The 14586-nt window shown below is 44.1% G+C and overlaps 1 protein-coding gene across 17 annotated transcripts in view; it reads left to right on the top strand.

The window, feature by feature from the left end:
* CAMTA1 (calmodulin binding transcription activator 1) overlaps positions 1 to 14586 on the top strand; it is an 807730-nt gene that overhangs the window by 32593 nt on the left and 760551 nt on the right. The gene's annotated exons all lie outside the window — the stretch shown is intronic.

The raw sequence follows: 14586 nt of genomic DNA, 5'->3' as shown, positions 1-14586 counted from the left end.
CACTAGGAAGTTGTAAATGAGAAGAATATTGAATTTGGATTTGACAGAAACCAACATGTTTCTTGAACTCTCTCTGATCTGCTTGGCTTGCGTTGAAAACTATAAAATGTGCACGCTGACTGACTTACTAAGGGAGCATGAGTTCCTGTATCTGCGTTTTCTTGCATTTTGGCATCTTGCACTTGGTGGGTAATTCTGCCTGCATCTCCTTTAAACGTTAGTACCTATGTTGTCATGAATTAGTAAAGAGACAGCCCCAGTGCCCACAGAATGTGTAGTGTCTTGAAGGGTGAAGTTTCTGTAGAATTGGGGAGGGCAGGCTTCTTACTCGCGCAGCTCTTAGTTCTCTCTGATGGAGAAAGTTTGCATGGAGAATTAACTAGTTTGCTATAATGATAGGAATATTTTTAAGAATGAAGGCTGTGTAGTAGAGTGTATATTTAGCATCTAATTAGAAGGTTGATGAAGTAGATGAATTTGATGAAGTAGAATGAGTAAACTTTTATGGATGGTTGTATGATAGTTTTCTATTTTTATTTTTGGTAAATCTTAATCTGGGAGTCATAACACTAGGGGTGGATTGCTTTGTTGTTTTTCTTATTTTGAAATCTGAATATTTGAATTTAGGGTAATACACGTTTAGTGTGTAATAGGAAAATCACTTTGGGCATTATATTACTTTAATTCAAATGGCTTGCGGTTACTGGTTTTGCATAGTTGGTCTAAATCAATTTGTGTTGCTGCTTCAACATTTACTTCCAAGTTTAGTTAAATACAATACCTTACCCTGTGTCTTGGCACTCAGTTTGTTAAAAGACACAAAGAAAAAACAGTGCTGCAAATTTATCCTTATTTTTTTAAGATTGTTTTGCTCTAACTTCTTGATTTAGAAGGCTTTTGTTTTGAGTTGGAAGAGGTTATATGGATGAAAATCTCTTTACTTACCCTCAGTTTACAGATTCAAATACTAGAACCTCATAGCTTTGTTACCTTAGCTCAAATTTGAATTTCTCTTAAGGTATGTATATTTTGATTACTTGCATAAATTATATTCTCCCTTCAGACAGAATGCTTTTGCTTGTCAAATATTAGCTAGCTTAGAGACCTTTTGTTTTAAACTATTTCAAACATTTTAGACATGAAAACAAAGTAAATATGCTGAAAATTAGTCTTAATCATGAATTGTTAGTCTGTTAGCAAATAGTGTAATTTGAGAGCCATTCAGGAGGTCACAATGAGGTCATGAATTATTTAAAAACTCGGTATGTTTCTCTGTATTCCCTGAAACCTGGGTTTGATACCATAGTATTACATATTAGCTCTAGTATACTTATAAATGTAACAAAACACATAATAGGTATGTACTTTTTTCAAGATTATATGTTATATGAAATTGGCAATTTATTTTAATTATGATTTGAAGTTATATTGGAAACCGGCAATGGCTGAATCAGTTAAAATCAGTGGTCTTAAGAATCTTACAAATCTGGAAGTAACAGTGTCAGAAATTTATTTGGTAGATTATTTAGATGATTGGTTTCAAAACTTTTTTGGTTTGGAGCTTTTGAGCACAGGCCTTCAACTTTCCCATTTTATTTACCTCTAAATTATTTACATGTTCCACTTTCACGTTTTAGCTGCATTGTAAACCACCCAGTAAAGAATATTTATAGAGGATGAGATGAAAAGGAAAACAGAAGTTGTGGTGTATTTTCTCCCAGGACCCCAGTACACACAGCCCGGCGGGAACCACTCGCTTAGACCACCTATTGCTCAAGTCCCCAAGTCCAAAGAGAGGAAACTGCACCCCTGTCTGACCATGACTGGTGAAGCTGGGGTCCGAGGAAGGTGCGTTGTTGTGCACCTGGGACCCAGGTGAGGAGTGTGTCCTGGAGGGCACGAGGCAGGCCTGCGACTCCCTCTCTCTGGTGGCCCTCCCCTGTGTGCTTAGTGATTTGGCAGCTCCACGCTGAGGAACCCTCATTGGAGGGAACTGAATTGGAGGGTTGGCCCATATTTCTGGGTAGAGGACATTGGCTTTTTGTCGTGTTTATTTTTGGCTTTCGGAAAAATAGGGGAATCTTAGAGTGACAGCACAAGACTCAGATTATTAGTTGTTAATTCTGTAGTGTTTGTGGTGATGGTAACTGTCATTTTTTTAAATTGGCTTGGATAGCGGAGAAACAAACCACCAGTACTCAGATTAAAGTGCCTCCTTCTCCAGTCTAGCTGGGCATTGTCATTTTGCCACGTTCTTCAGCCTGCCATCCATGTTGTCACTAAATCCTGAAGGAAACCCACCCTGGTGGACTTTCTGTCACAGGCCTTGGTGGTCCTGTGGGGGGGCAGAGCACCTGTAGTCGGGATCGCCCAGGAAACCCCTTGAGTTGCTCTTAAAGTGTAGCCATACTGCCGTCATTAAGGGCCCACTGTCCCTCTGCAGCTGGATAGATGGCCGTTTTGGTGGGGGACCACTCGGAGTGGTCGCTTGTGTTCAGGAGCCTTATTGTACAAAAGGACGTTTCTGGAGCTCTCTGTCATTGGGACGAGGCGCTGTCACTGAGAGGCATGTGGGCACAAGAGCAGTGGAGAGCACAGCTGACTCGTGTTTTCCGTCTCACTCTGCACAGCACTTGTTCTCGATGGGGTTGCTTGTTCGATGTCAACTGTCATCTCTGTCCGTGTCCCAGGTTCTCTCTCTCGCTCGCTCTCTGCCTTGTGTGTGCAGTTGGATTCCTGGGTATAATGTGACTCCTGGGTACTTTGGAGAAATTCTTTTACTCAGACCTGTGTTATAGTGTTTGTGATTATTTGAGAAAACCCAATGTTGACGCTGTGTGTGTATGTTGAGAGAGGGAGAGTGTCATTGTGCCCGATCAGCTGCTGCCATTTACGGAGCACCGTCCTTTGCTGGGCACTGGGCACTGGATGTAATTATTTCTAAGCCTTACAACAGTATTAAAAGATGTGTACTCTTTCCTTTTACAGATGAGAGAGCGTTGGTAAAAAGTGGGTAATTTGGTCAAGATAGCACACTTGATAGGGCCTGTCGCTCTGAGCTTAATTTCTTCCATGTTGCTTATTAATTCTTAGGAATATTCGTTCTGTTGTGTGTTGTCTCGGCTTTTAATCAAAGCCCCATGGCCACATTACTCTACTTGGCAAAGCTATCCTATGATTTAGTTTTGGATTAAAAAGAGTTAATATAGGATTAGTATTTTGGATTCTTATGCTAATATGTGGTGAAGCTGATCGTGGGGCCTAGTTCAGCTACTTTCAACTTTTTCTAACCCATTGGAATAGGTAAGATCTCCTGCCCTTCTTGAATGCTATTTGCAATTGCAAAATAAACATACTAAAAACAAATCAATTTTAGAATATGCTTTCTCCACCACACACACCCTTCCCCCAGGTTCTGAAGACTTTAAAGGAAATGATGATGGTGCTGACAGTAATTATGGTGGCCGACATTTATTGGACATCCGGTTGTATGCTAGGCACTCTGGGGTACTCTACGTGAGCAATCACATTTACTTCTTGGATTACTTCTGTGAGGCACGTTATGTCATTATCCTCATACTACAGATGAGGAAATTTGAGTGGTGGAATCAGCCGACAGCCTGATTTTGGAGCCTTGACTCTCTACTCTTCTGTCCCAAAGAATGATTTCAAACAGACTTTCCCAAGATCTTGGAGCTATTTTAGTGATTTCGAATCCTTTTGTTTTATAGAATTGTTTGGCTTCTTTGTTTATTTGCATTTTCAAGTATTACACATACACTTAATGTATTTTTTTTTAATTTAAATTTATTTATTGGGGCACTTAATGTATTTTTGCATGAAGATTTTTTTATTTTTTAATAGCAAACACTTGTTTCTTAGGGAAGTAGTTTCGAGTCTTAATAATGAATATTAATATATGGGCTCTGGATAATGAAGAAGATATATTAAAAGTAGAAATTTTGTATGTACCTCTGGGTAACTGGAGGGTTAGGCTTAATTTTTATATCCAGAGAGAAAGAATGTATTAAACACAGAGCACATTTGTCAAAGAACCGACTCTTATTTCATATTTCATAATCAGTTTGGTATTCACATCTTCATTAGGTGAACTATTACAGGGTTTCTGCATTTTAAGTTAATATTTTTAAGGCCCAGAGCCAGAAATAATTATGCTAATGCAACTTTCTGATTGTGCAAATGACTTCATAATTACACATATTACTACTCCATGTATGTTGTGGGGACTGAAATTTCTTCTGTTTAGTCATTAATTAGCTGCTTGACTTAAAATAGCACTCCGTTGTGCAGTCCGCAGGTTGGGGCTACCACTGTGTTCTTCCAAAGGCACACGAAGGGAGCAGCATGGACCGTTGGTGATGCAAATATGCTCCTTAAACGCTTTCAGATCAGCTCCTTCCTTACACGTGTGCTACTGTTTCTGAGCTGTTAATGCTCCTTCATTTGTTTGTTTTTCATCCAATAAAAAGTTCCTCTAGAGTAAGCAAACAAAATAGAAATCTAGTTTGTACTGATCTTAAAGCTGCATCAAAGGTTTTCAGCTGGTGGCAGCTTCGGAGATTTTCGTATTAAGTGTGCTGTTTTAATGGTAAAAGTGTCTGTGTTGAGAGCAGGGCCGGTACAGACTGTTCCGTTTGCAGCCACACCGCAGAACCCGAAGAAGAAAGGCCCCCAGACTGTAATGCTTTTTATAGGGAGAGAATTACCGTTTTAAGTCCCGAATACTTTTTATTTTCCAATTTTTGATATTCAGGTAAGGAAAATGGACTTTTAAGACTGAGAATTATGATGTTATATTTCATTTCAGTTATTTTAATGAGAAGCCACCTTTTAAAAGTTTCTTTAATCATATTTTTTTGGGTAGGCATATTTTTGAGTGTTTTTGTAATTAAAAATTTTCTCGTTATATATTTATAACGGTTGGTTATAAAGGTTTAGGGTTGTAATTTTTCAACGGTTGGTTTTCCTGCTGTATTTGTATGTTTTCTTTTTGCAGTGTAGACCCACATTTTTGGGGGATCAAACTCCCAAAATGTGAGCTGAACTGAAATGCCTGTTACACTCTTGATTATGAAGGTGAGAGACAGATTGCGGCCTACCTGACTCAGTCAGTAGTTGCTGACCCTGAGGTCGGGCTGTGGTTAGCTTTTGGCAGTGCCCACGGTTGGAATGGTCCAGATTATTCCCAGTCCAGGCAGGGCTCTTCTGGCTGAATTGCAAGTAGGAAAATGCAGATATGAACACAGAGCAAGTTGGAAGTGTGACACCCTTTGATTTTTGAATGTAGTTTATGGTACCAAATTTCTAATTAAACGTGATAATTGTGTAGCAGTGGGGTTCCCTGGAATTCTTCTGTTTAACCTAAGCGAGCTAAATGGCTACCACAATCCAAGTGAGCGCGTGCCCGATTATCAGACCGCCTGTTTCAGTTCAGCACGGTAGTGGCAGGGGTAGGTTGGGTGTATTGGAGTGCTGGGGGCGGAATATCTTTCCACATCAGTGAGGCAAGGACAGGTGAGGATGGAGCAGTATGGGCAGGTTTGGCTCTGTGGAATGGGGAGAGAAGCAAGTCTTACCTGCAGAGAGTAGAGTAATCTTCATAAAATTTGAATCAGATGCTAAAGAACTTTTCCTTCAAAGGCAGAAGGTTCCTGTGGACCCACCTCAGTTGTGACCTAAACTTTTTATATATTACTTTTAATATACATATAAGTTTATAATACTTTATAAAATTTTATACTTTTGTATATAACATTATAATACTTCAAAATGTAGCGCTTAGAAGAATACTTGGCCCATAGTGAGTGTTCAGTAAATATTTGTGGAATGGATGAAATACGTAAAAACACAAAACACTCAGTATAAATTTCTTAATTCTTGGAGTTCTTCTGTAAATATAAAACTCAAATAGATGCATACATTACATAAAAAGAAACCACAAAACTAATAAAATCTATATTAACAAATTAAATGTAATGGATGATACATTTTTTTTTGAAGTTTATTTTTTATTTTTTTTGAAAGATTTTATTGGGGAAGGGGAACAGGACTTTATTGGGGTACAGTGTGTACTTCCAGGACTTTTTTCCCAAGTCAAGTTGTTGTTCTTTCAATCTTAGTTGTGGAGGGCGCAGCTCAGCTCCAGGTCCAGTTGCCTTTGCTAGTTGCAGGGGGCGCAGCCCACCATCCCTTGTGGGAGTCGAACCAGCAACCTTGTGGTTGAGAGAGGATGCGCTCCAACTAACTGAACCATCGGGGAGCTCAGCGGCAGCTCAACTCAAGGTTCTGTGTTCAATTTTAGTTGCAGGGGGCGCTGCCCACCATCCCTTGCGCGATTTGGAGGCGTTGAACCGGCAACCTTGTGGTTGAGAGCCTACTGGCCCATAAGGGAATGAAACCGACAGCCTTCGGAGTTAGGAGCACAGAGCTCCAACCGCCTGAGCCACCGGGCTGGCCCAATGGATGATATTTTGTCCAAACTAAATTGTCTCTTACAACATGAACATAATAGTGACTGTTCGCAGGCAGGGTCTTTTGAATTTGGCATGGGGCACTGTGATGAGACCTGCAATTATCCACCCCCCTCCCCCACTGAACTATTCAGAAACCGGTTTTTTGCTCAGCAAGCATTTCTCGAAGTCTGCTGTTAGGCCTTGGCACAAATATATCATTTAGTTTTAAGTTCACTTCTGGGTTTTGTCATTAGTCCAAGAACAACTTAAGTGACACTACTGAGTACCCAGGTAGTTGTAATCACAGATCACACATTTGAGCAGTGAACTTGTATGTTAGCCTATATTTGTTAGAGGTTTTACTTTTTCAGATTATAAATTAAAATGGGAAATTCAGACTTCCTTAGTGAACCCAAGGATCACTGATACCTTGGAAAGGATACAGAACTGGCTGTCAGAAACAGGTGTAGTCTTGGCTCTGCCACCAGACAGCTGAGCGTTAGGTAAGACACCTGGCTGGCCTCTTTTGAGTCTTTGATGGTTGTGCTAAGAGACCTCTGATGATTTGCCTTCAGCCCATTCTCCAGTTGTGGCTAGGTCATGGTGGCTTTTGGGATTATTTGGGAGTGCAGGACCTGCAGGGAGGCTTCGGTCTATCTTGGGACTTTATTTTTTTTACTGTTAATCATCCTTTTATTTATACATTTGAAGTGTACAATCTAGTGGTCTTTAGTACGTACACAAAGTTGGGAGACCATCACCACCATCTAATTCCACAACGTTTTCATCACCCAGAGGCTAGGGGTGTTTGGTCCCTCTGGACTTGGTGGAGTTGGCTCTCTTGGGGGCTCTAAGTCAGGGGCTCCAGGTTCTTCTTTGGTACCTTCTCCAAGTCTCTGTACCTGTCTAGCACTGGAGGTGAACTGTGAATAGAGTGTTCTTTTGCCCAGGTCTTGCCATATAGTGACATTTCCTGAGATTGTTTTAAGAAAATGTTTAAGAAAGTGTAAATGAGGATCCAGTTTGAGCCCTTTTCTAAGTTGGATGAAGAGAGCTTGAGTAGAGTTTTCAGATGCATTCACACTGTACACTCTCCGGACTCTTTATCGATGGGCTACGTGGAGCTAAAAGACCCTGCTCTTTTCCCTGCTGGTGGGAAACTTCTGTGGTGGTGACTTTCCCGCAGGACATGCTGAGCCCTGCTGATGGGTCAGCGAGATGGACAAGGGAAGAATGAGTACACGAAGGCTGGCGTTCCTTGGCGTAGTGGTTTTCAAGGTGAACTGGCCCCTGGACGGCTTGTTAAAACCCAGATCGCTGGGCTCCACCCCAGAACCTCTGCTCCAGTGGGCCTGGGGTGAAGTCTGAGAATGTGCATTTCTACCAAGTTCCAGTGAAACCCACCCAGAGGAAGAATCCCAGCTTCCTGGAAGGATATTCTAATTAACCTCACTTGACTGCAGTCTCAGCTTTGAGTTTTAAGGGTTCTTTGTATATCTTGGATAACAGCCCTTTATGAGATGTGTCTTTTGCAAATATTTTCTCCCAGTCTGTGGCTTGTCTTGTCATGCTCTTGATACTGTCTTTCACAGAGCAGAAATTTTTAATTTTAATTAAGTCTAGCTTATCAATTCTTTCTTCCATGGATCGTGCCTTTGGTCTTGTCATTAGTCCAAGAACAACTTAAGTGACACTACGAGTGTCACTCAAGGTCATCAAGGATTTCTTCTGTTATTTTCTAGGAGTTTTATAGTTTTCCATTTTACATGTAGGTCTGTGATTTATTTTGAGGTGATTTTGGTGAAGGATGTAAGGTCTGTGTCTAGACTCATTGTTTTGCCTGTGGATGTCCAGTTGTTCCATTTGTTGAAGAGACTCCATTGTGTTACCTTTGCGCCTTCATCAAAGATCAGTTGACTGTATTTATGTGGGTCTGTTTCTGGGCTCTCTGTTCTCTTCCACTGATGGACCTGTCTGTTCCTTCACCAGTACCACCCTGTCCTGGTTACTGTAGCTTTGTAGTAAGTCTCGGAGTCGGGTAGTGTCAGTCCTCTGACTCGGTTCTTCTTCAATATTGAGTTGGCTGTTCTGGGTCTTTTGCCTCTTCATGCAAACTTGACAGTCAGTTTGTTGATACCCACAAAACAACTTGCTGGGATTTTGATTGGGATTGTGTTGAATCCATAGACCAAATTGAGAAGGACCAACATCTTGGCCATCTCGAGTCTTCCTATCCAGGAAAATGGGTTGTCTCTCTGTATATTGAGTTATTTGATTTCCTTCATCAGTTTTGTAGTTTTCATCATGGACATATTTTGTGAGATTTAATATCTAATCATTTCATTTTTGGTAGGGGAGGTACTAATGTAAAGAGTATTTAAAAATTCAAATTCTACTTGTTCATTAATGGTATATAGGATGACAATACACTTTTGTGTATTAACCACCTATAATTGCTTATTAGTTCCAGGAGTTTTCAGAGACCCAAGTCTTTTGAAAAAGGAGAGATGTTCGTTGAATGTGTGGCCCATGCCTGAAGTGTGGGTAACACTGCAGGGATGGGGGAAGTCCCGACACAGAGGCCAGTCCGAGGTGTTCTTTGTGGGGCAGGAGCTATCAGAGAAGCTGCCCAGGAGGGAGCCTGTCTTGTTGGAAGCTGGGGTTCTGATTTAGAAGGGCTACAAAAGGCTGCTTTTCAGAGAGAAGGGGAAAAAAAAACACTTAACTATATTTACCTTTTTAAAAATTAAGGAAGAGTTGGAAAAAAATGGAAAATACCATCTGCTTTCCATTTCTGAGAAAGGATACATTAAAATGGCTTGAAATTAAGCAGGATCTATAAAATTGAGGTCAGAATCTAGTCATTTCGCATTTTCCTGACGTGTCTTTAAACTATGTAGCGACATTACCGCTCTTCCCGGCATCAGAAGACAATTGTTAATGTGTATGGTAAAATTTTATTTTGTGTTTGCACTGTTGAACAAAACTTAGACTTCCTGACTCTGATTGTTTTAAGAATCACTTTTGTTAAATGCTTTAATTATTATTAATCAAAATTTTTATATTTCGGCATTTTTCAGTAATTTTTAACAATCCATTCCTCAAGCAATTCAGAGAACCTGCTGTGATGATTATGTATTTTTTGTTTCATAAATGAGGCTAGTGAGACCTACGAGTTTGGGAATTAGCATTTATCATCATCTGATGTACTGTGTGATTCCCTTCTTTTTCCAGTGTGTTGTGTGGTTGCCCCGCTAGATTGGAAGGTCAAGGTGGACAGGAGTCCACATCTGCTCTGTTTGCTGATGGATCCTGGGAGCTTAGAACAGTACCTGGCACGTGGCGGGCACTCGGTGACTGTTCACTGAATGACCGAGTAAGGGACTGAGCAGCAGGTATCATTTAGGTCTGCTACTCAAGTGATAACTGCTACTCAAGTGGCTGCTGATACTTTGTCTCTGAGTCACACAGCCCGGCTTGGCGGGCCAGTCATTGGGTGTGGAGTCCTTGCGGTGTGGAGGAGAGGGGCAAACTGTGTCTCCCCGCATGCGCCCAGGTTCCTAAACCAAGCACACTCCGTTGTTGATCTCAAACTCAGCTGTCAGGTAGGTCAGTCCTGTGTATGGTGGGAGTGGGGGAGGCAGGCAGCCAAGAGTGTCCTCTGGGGAGGGGCCCTGGTGTGGAGACGGGAAGCCGGGGAGAGGGAGAACCCCCAGCCCCCCAGTTCACTCAGTACAGCACAGGGAGAAAGATGGCCGAGTCACCCCAAAGCCTATCCTCAGCAAGGAACAGCTGACTGTTTTGGTAGTTGTCTCTTGAGACAATTTTCTGTGCTGATGTGGCCCTGTCTTTTATTTATTCATGGACTCAGAATAGGTGTACTGTGCATGGAGTTCTGTAATCCGGCTTTTCTCTCAATACGCTGTGTATGTCTTTGGCCTTTTTTGACAGTGACCCATAGCATCTTGTTTGTTGACTCCATATTGGTTGTGCAGTGAATTTCATGCCGGCAGTTCAGCATTTAGCAGTAATTTTGAGGGTCTGATATGTGCCAGGCACAGGTTGAGGGTTATGAGGATACCAAACAGACAAGTTCTTGTTCTCATGGAGCTGATACTTCGGAAGGAAGGACAACACACAAGCAAACAAGTAGGTAAGAACTTCAGAGTTCCGAGAAGAAAATAGAACAAGGTACTGAGGTGTGAGTACTTTAGGTGGGCTGGTTGTAGAAGGCCTTTCTTAGGAAGTGGCATCTGAGCTGAGGTCCAGATGATAAAAGGGGGCTAGCCACTGGAGGGCCTAGGGGGAGGAACTTTTCGGCAGAGGGAATAGCAAGTGCAAAGGCCCTGAGGCAGGAATGCACTTGGATTGAGGAACAGTAATTAATCACGGAGCTAGGTAAGGCGGGCAGGGGCTAGATCCCGAAGTGCCTTGCAGGCGTAAAGACTTGGAATCTCAGCTTAAGAGTAATAGGAAGTCTGTGGAGGATGAGCTGTCAGGAAGTGAGTGACATGATAGGGATTTTGAATTTTCAAGGCCTTTCCCTGGTTGCTCTGTAACTGATAGGGAAAGCAGAGAGGCCAGTCAGGAGGCTGTTGCAGTACTTGGTGGTCTTGGTAAGAGATGATGCCAGTACATGTAAATCCTTATTAGGGTGGAGATAACTTTGGTGCGGGGGCGCTGTTCTTCCTACTGCAGAGGGAATAATCAGAGGTTGCTGAGAAGTTGAGTACATTGAGGATGGAGACTTCACCCTTGGATTTGGGCACCTGTAGGCTCTTAGTAACCATGATGAACGGTTTCTGCAGAGAGTTGGGTGCAGAGGTCCGTTTGGAGTAGATTGAAAAGCCAATGAGGTGAGGATGTGGGGCGGTAAATATTAATGGTTCTTGATGGAAAGTAAATGTGGCACGAGTTACACACGAGAAGCGCCGAGTAGAGCTCTAAGAGAGTGAAATGGGAGCCCTGACGTAGCACAGAGGTTCAGGGGAGACCTCTAAGTGAGGGGCGTGAGGATGGCGTCTACTGGGATAGGTTACCTGAATGAAGAAGCTAGAGTGAAAGCAAGCAGTAGTTTACAGAGGCGGAGATGTCTGAAGAAAGAATTCACACGGTTACTTTGAAACAAGCAGCAGAACCCACCGATGAGTCTTCTTCTTGCCCCGGGTCAGTGGGCAGACCACTGTCAGCGTCACGTTGGATGCCCTCACTGGCCAACCATGCTGAAGTCAGCATAGAATAGCCAACCCGCTGTGGTCTGGCCACGACTCAGTGCCCTGGTGGAGACTGCATCCTGTACGTGGCACAGAGAACTGCAGTCCTTTCCTGCCTCACTTCCTCTCTGTACTTCATTACGTTTTAATAGCATTCATACTCAACAGTAGTTATTGAACACTAGATTCTGGGCAAGACAGGGTGAACCAGACAAATCCCCGCCCCGTGGAGCTTGCATTCTGGATGCCCATCGCACGACTCTTACCCCTCGGAGGTAAGGCATCCAGTGTTCGCGGTCCACTCTCTCCTGGGGCTCCCAGGGACTCTAACCAGCTGTTGGACCCTCAGTTGACCTCATTACTGTGGCCACCTGCTGGAGCTGACCAGTGTTTCCAGCTGTTGGCAGAGCCCTGCTCCTGACCCACGATTACCCCGCACTTCTATAGCTAATTACCGAATGACTGCTCGTGCCCTTCCTTAGCGAGGTCTTCACTGAACCTGCGTCTGCAGGAGATCCTCTTTTCTGTTCTTTTTAACCAGCTTAAATGCCAGAGTTCCCAGTACATGAGCGCTCCCTTCCAAATATGTGGACTCCCTTGCCCTTCTCTCCTCCTGTCATACCCAGCTGACAAATGCAATCCTGGGTGAACCCCATCTCTTGGCTTTTCATGCTCACACCCACACAGCCCAGTGCTGCGGGAGAAAAACAAGATAACAGACATGTATCTCTCTGTAAATTCTTTTTTTTTTTTTAAATGTCACTTGTTTCACCTAATATGATGCCAATTTTTTTTTTTAAATTTTTTATTGGGGAACTGTGTGTTTCTCCAGGGCCCATCAGCTCCAAGTCCTTGTCCTCCAGTCTAGTTGTGGAGGGCGCAGCTCAGCTCCAAGTCCAGTCACCATTTCCAATCTTTAGTTGCAGGGGGCGCAGCCCACCGTCCCATGCAGGAATTGAACCGGCAACCTTGTTGTTGAGAGCTCGCGCTCTAACCAACTGAGAGCCATTCGGCCGCCCCTCGGGCAGCTCAGCGGCAGCTCGTTGTTTTCAATCTAGTTATGGAGGGCGCAGCTCACTGGCCCCTGTGGGAATCGAACCAGCAACCCTGTTGTTCAGAGCTCGCCCTCTAACCAACTGAGCCATCCGGCCGCTCCCTCTCTGTAAATTCTTGATCGCTAGCCTCGAGTGGGCAGTTTTCTAAGATTCTGTACTCACCCGGCCTGTCCTGACTCTGGGACCTCGCTGTCCTTCCTGCATCTTCCGTGCTAGACCACCCCCTTTACCACCAGCACCACCCTGCCTCTGAGCCGCTGAGCTCACGTCACGTGGAGAAGGGAAGCCCACGGGCGCTTCAGCTCTCCCCACGCTGAGTGTGAGCATGTCTTCCCTGCTTGTCTCCAAGGCCCGTCTGTTCACAGGAGCTGGATCCCGACCCCGCGCTGCGCTCAGGTCTGCAGTCCGCAGTCGTCTTGGGTTCGCCTGCATCAGAACCCCTCCGTTCCTCCCACTTCATTCCGATTAACGAACACAGGTCCTCTGGCTACATCTCGAGCAGAAAACAACCACCCTCCCTCACCATCAATAGCTCCGTTTTTAAAATCTTCAACATCAAAACTTCTCAAGAAATAATCCACATGTTTCCTCTACTTTCGCACTTTCCAGTTACTCTTCAGTTTTCTCATGCCACCTTTTTCAACATTAGACCAATTGCCAAACCCAGTGGACACTCTGTCGCCTCTTAACAGTTTTCAGCATAATTGCCCCTTGGACCTGGGACACTCTTCTTGGTGATACTGCCGTCTTCAGGGCGTTCCTCCTACTCTGGGGCACCTCCTCTCAATCAGACCTTCATTCTCAGTCCAGCCTTTCAAGGCTGCAGTTCCTCAGGGCTTGCGTCCCGCAGTGTCGCTTTTCACACAAGACACACTCTTTTTTTTTAAAAGATTTTATTGGGGAAGGGGAACAGGACTTTATTGGGGAACAGTGTGTACTTCCAGGACTTTTTTCCAAGTCAAGTTGTTGTCCTTTCAGTCTTAGTTGTGGAGGGCGCAGCTCAGCTCCAGGTCCAGTTGCCGTTACTAGTTGCAGGGGGCACAGCCCACCATCCCTTGCGGGAGTTGAACCGGCAGCCTTGTGGTTGAGAGCCCACACTCCAACCAACTGAGCCATCCGGGAGCTCAGCGGCAGCTCAGCTCAAGGTGCCGTGTTCAATTTTAGTTGCAGGGGTCAAAGCCTACCATCCCTTGTGGGACTCCAGGAATTGAACTGGCAACCTTGTGGTTGAGAGCCCACTGGCCCAGGTGGGCATTGAACCAGCAGCCTTCGGAGTTAGGAGCAGGGAGCTCCAACCGCCTGAGCCCCCGGGCCGGCCCCATCACACGCTCTTGAAGTGATCTCATCGACCCATGTAGCTCAGACCCCATGTCTGTGTCCCAAGTTTAGCCTGACTTCTCCTCAGACACTCACACACAGAGATGCTTTCTCCGATAAGCCATCCCTAACTGAACTCTGATTCTGTCCCCAGACCTGCCACCCTGCAATTGTCTCATTTTTCTTTGTCTCCCGCCACCGAGTCTCCCTCTGCCTGTCTCTGTCACCGGTCGCTTGGGTCCTTTTGCGGTGCAGAGAAGATGCCGTGGATGCCATCTCAGACTCCTGTCTTAATTGAAACGCATCTATACGGGGTCACAGAGGCCAGTTCTGTTGAAACAGTTATGCAAACGTTAACAACACAGGTTTGTGACATGACGCTGTAAACACTACAGATCTCGTGGTGGGTCTGGAACTGCTGTGAAGAAATGATAGACACAAATGATACTTCATATTTTAGCGTCGGTAATTGGCATCAAAAAAACGCTGAGATGTCAAAGTCACTGGTAGTGCCTGTGTTGCTGAGGT

This window comes from Rhinolophus hipposideros (assembly GCF_964194185.1).
Source record: "Rhinolophus hipposideros genome assembly, chromosome: 8".
Taxonomy (NCBI): Eukaryota; Metazoa; Chordata; class Mammalia; order Chiroptera; family Rhinolophidae; genus Rhinolophus; species Rhinolophus hipposideros.
Note: the sequence above shows the minus strand (reverse complement) of the source record. Positions and strands in the feature narration are given on the sequence as shown.